The following is a 4,506-nucleotide window of genomic DNA, read 5'->3' on the forward strand; positions in this document are numbered from 1 at the left end:
ATGTATTGTGTATTTTCTGTGTATTTTAGGACACTCCTGGATATGTACACTTTTTTTCTAGAATCAGGATTATCTAAGTATTGAGTGCAACGACCTTAAACACACCTGCAGCAAAATGAGAGCACTATGAATGCCAAAACAATGCAGCTGGTGTTACATTAACAAAATAATGAAAAGAAGCAAGTGGGCCTTTTAAACTGGGAGAAATTGGCCTTAGTGGTGTCAAAGGATTTTTGGATTGTTTGGCGATCATCATAGTTAGTCTGTATTGTCTTTCGGTTGAATTTTCCTCACAGTGTGAAATCCTTTTTGTTAGGTCATGGTCAAATCAGACCAGGTTCAGGCTGGTCAAGGTCAGATGATAGTGGGGTCAAGTTAGGTCTGTGTTAGTTCAGATGACGGTCCGATCTGTTAGGATGCTTGTCCCATCAAGCTTCTATAGTACCAGTACCATGATCCTACTATAAGGCAGACTGTTCAGACAGATGTTTCAGGGGTTGTGTACTGTCGATTCCAGGTTCCAGAGGATCAGGCTGGGATGCTCGCCATCTACGGGGATTGCTGGATTTTCTTCTCTGGATCTCCACAATGGTTTTCACTCAAACATGCTTTACAGGATTACACACCATTAGACAAAAATGTCTTCACTAGATATCTATCTGATAGTGCCGTAGCTAAATTTAAGGAAGCAATTCCATCAGTATTGAATTCAATGCCATGTCTCAATACTACAGAGGACTCTTATGCTAATTTTAGTTCCTCCCAAATTGATAATCTTGTTGATAGTGCTGCAGGCTCATTGAGAATAACACTCGACTCCATTACCCCTTTAAAAAGGAAGATAATAAAACATAAGAGGTTAGCTCCATGGTATAACTCCCAAACCTGCAAATTAAAGCAAACATCACGAAAATTTGAAAGGATCTGGCATTCCACTGAGCTAGAAGAACCTCGCTTAACCTGAGGGCCTACAGAGGGCCTTCCTAATATAGGAAGGCCCTCTGTAATGCCAGAGCCGCCTATTACTTATCATTAATAGAGGAGAATAAAAACAGCCCTAGGCTCCCTTTCCGGGGGGCAGACTCCCTCTTTACTTTTAAGAGTAGACATAAAACTTTCCTCTTTGATAAAGCTTATCAAAGCCAGGCTTGCTTTGGATCAGCCCTTAGTTATGCTGCTATAGGCATAACTAAGACTGCTGGGGGACTTCCTGTGATGCAATGAGCTCCTCTCTCCTCCTCCTCCTCTACATCTGTATGCATTCATGTACCATTAATGCATGTTACTAACTTGGCGTCTTCCCCGGAGTTTTTGTGCTTTCTCGTCTCGCAGGAAACATCAGGATCCAAAGTGTGGGCCTTGGCCGTGGGGATGGTGCGGGGATGGTGGCGTGGTCCTGTGGGTGTCCTGCCTTGACACCATCTCCGGCTATTATTGCTATTATTATTACTAGTCATATCCCTATTATTATTATTGTTGTTATTGTTATTATTGTTGTTATTATGCTTCTCTGTGTCTCTCTCCTCTCTCCCCCTCCCTCCTTCTTCCTCTCTCAACACAACCGTTCAAGGCAGATGGCGGCCACCTAGAGCCCAGTTCTACTTGACGTTTCCTCCCGTTAAAGTGCCCTGAGATAACTTTTGCTATGATTTGGCACTATATAAATAAAATTTAACTGAATTGAAAATGTTCCCATTGTCAGCCCTGAATATCTCGTTAAACTCTGAATATAGCAGAGTCTCAGCAGAGTCTTGTCTAATACTTCATGATTAAGGAGGGACAGAGAATTCTGCCCCCCGCTACTTGGTGTGGCAGCTAATATGCCAAATAGACCTCAGAGTCTTGCCTATTATGATTAGCCAGGTAGAGTTTTCACATCTAAGAAGACAGAAATAAGCTAATTTTGAGCAAAAAAGTTTTTACACACAATTTGTGTATTGTTGGAAAAATCACTTGTATTAACATCATATGCCAACATAGACCTATGTGATCATCAATTCAGTGCGTAGTTACTCTTTAATTCTAGACTGGAGTCCTGTCACCATATATACACTATTTATATATATATATATGACACCATCGGGCCGCACTGGTCAGTCGATATGAACGGCCTCATACCCCACAATAGAAAAAGTGTCACTGTCCAACACACCAACCCTCAGAGGGGAAACTGATATCAACCTTTCATCTGATTGTTGGTTTGATATGTAAACAAATGCATTTTCTTGAATGTCATAGAGTTCAGGTTGTCATAGTAACAAAGTCTATAGTAATTCTATTCTTTCCTTTTTCTCTGTCTTCATCTCTGCCTGTGTATGTGTGTGTATAGCTGTAGACACAGTCCCTTATTCTAATCCTCTAGACAATGTCAGCCAAAAGATGTTTATTAATAACCCAGCTGGGGCCTAGCGAGGGGAATAACTGACATAGTCACTCCCCCTAGCCCCTAAATGTGCTTCTCGTTGCCCCTGTACCCTATCCCAGGAGAAATCCAATTATAGGCATCACAGACCAGGTGATGGAGTAGAGTTACAGGACAGACATTCCTCCCCAGTGTCAGTTTGTATTGTGTTTATTCTACCTCACATCTTCTCACCCCATTACCAAGCCAGTTCATTTAAAATAAATTCTTGAATTACTATTAAAGCATAAAGTAGCATCCTGCCAGTTATTACAGTCATTAATCTTAAGGGAAAATGTGTGGTTTTAGTTATGAATGTAACAATATTTCTTAGATTAGACTCAGTCTTTTGAATACAATAGCAACATTTAGTTAACATAAATGTTAATCTTTCCATGTACTATATATATCTCCTGAAACAACAAACAACCCCTCTAAATTGTACACATAACAGCGTATCAGTATTCAAGTTGCTCTGATTAATATTCTTATTTAAACAGTGGATCAAATGACTATGTGTAATATGACTCTGCAGTTCCTCTCGGTTCTAAGGAGAGTTGTTTTGGTACTGTTTGGTTCAGTCTCACTGCTCTCGTCAACCTGGTTTCCAGCAGCAGCAGGCAGCTTTTTTCAGTGAAAAAGCTCTGATTAACCTACTGTACACTACCTGCTCAGCACCAATCAGAAGACAGACACAGTTAGAGACTAGCTTATGAACATAGTGGAACATTTAGCAGCTAAAGATATTTTTCTCAGGTGTTGGTGGAGAAATGTATTAGAGATGAGAAATTATAGCTAAAAGCAGAGTTAATATTGGATTTACATTCACCAGAAACATGATTCCAAATGAAGTAATGTTGCTCTGTGTCTGTTGGGTGAGTAATCAGGTAGTTGTTTAGTCCTGGGCTGTGTCTGAAATCACTCACTCACTACTTCCTGTATAACAGACACCCAACAGTTTACTCAGTAGTGAGCAGTTCAGAGTTCAAATTTCAAACACTCATTAATCATCATCATTTGCGTCATCACTGACAGGTGTAGAGTCGTAAAACTTTTTGCATCTATAAAATGTGTGCATTGCATCATGGGATTGTGAGCAGAAAGTTGTCTAATGTGCAATAGACACTTCTTTTCTGTTTTCCTTTGTGGAATTTTTGAGGGCACAACAGTATTTACACTCAGAATTCAGACGCTATAATAAAATTATTATTAAATCATTATTAATTTGTTAGCAAGAATTAACAGCTGCCATGTATGCTTTGTAGTCCGACAGTTCACAAAATCTGTTGGTTTCATTGGTGATATCCACCTATGTTTCCACTGTAATCTCTCTAACTTTTTAACAATAATCTCTGCTGCTTAAAAATCATTTGCACCATTCAGCTCACCCTGTCCTGCTGTTATTACAGCCATGTCTGAACTAGCATTCATCCTTTGAGCTACTGCTGACTTTAACCCACAAAAGTCTTGGACTGTTGGGAAATTGTGTTCAATAAAGGCTGTAAAGTAAAAATGAAATATTATCTTTTACTGTAAACTTAAATGGTATCAAATGTATGAGATGATAGCAGTGCTCTGCTCATGTAATAGTAGCAGCAGCTATTATTTAAATGCATGACCCTGAAACATTTGAAGATGACACATCGACAGGACTACTCAGGCAATAACACCAACAACTGACAGGTACTTTTATTCCTACGACTAACATGGTCTGTAATTTGAGCAGTGTGTCAGACAGAAAAAGACACAAGTGTTTTACTTTGTCGTGTCTTCCATTAGCATTTATGCTCTAGTCAGCCTTCCTTTATTTAATTTTAGATGAACTGTATTGATCCCACACAGGGAAATCAAAATAATCTTTCTAGTCTTTCCCATGTTGTTCTTCACTTTAGAACCAACAGCACAAGGAAAAGGCTAGACCCACAATAAATCAAATAGAGGAATTCTGAAGTAGTATAGTTCTGAAGATGTGTCTCTATGAATGAAAGCATAGCACAAGCTATGAGTGACTGCAGAGGATAGAGGAGGGTGCGGTGGTGTGGGTAAGTTGAGGGGCTTAGAAGTGGGAGTGTCGCCTCCTCTGTCATATAAATGGTCTCCCTCTG

This window comes from Thunnus thynnus, chromosome 15 (genome assembly GCF_963924715.1).
Source record: "Thunnus thynnus chromosome 15, fThuThy2.1, whole genome shotgun sequence".
Lineage (NCBI taxonomy): Eukaryota > Metazoa > Chordata > Actinopteri > Scombriformes > Scombridae > Thunnus > Thunnus thynnus.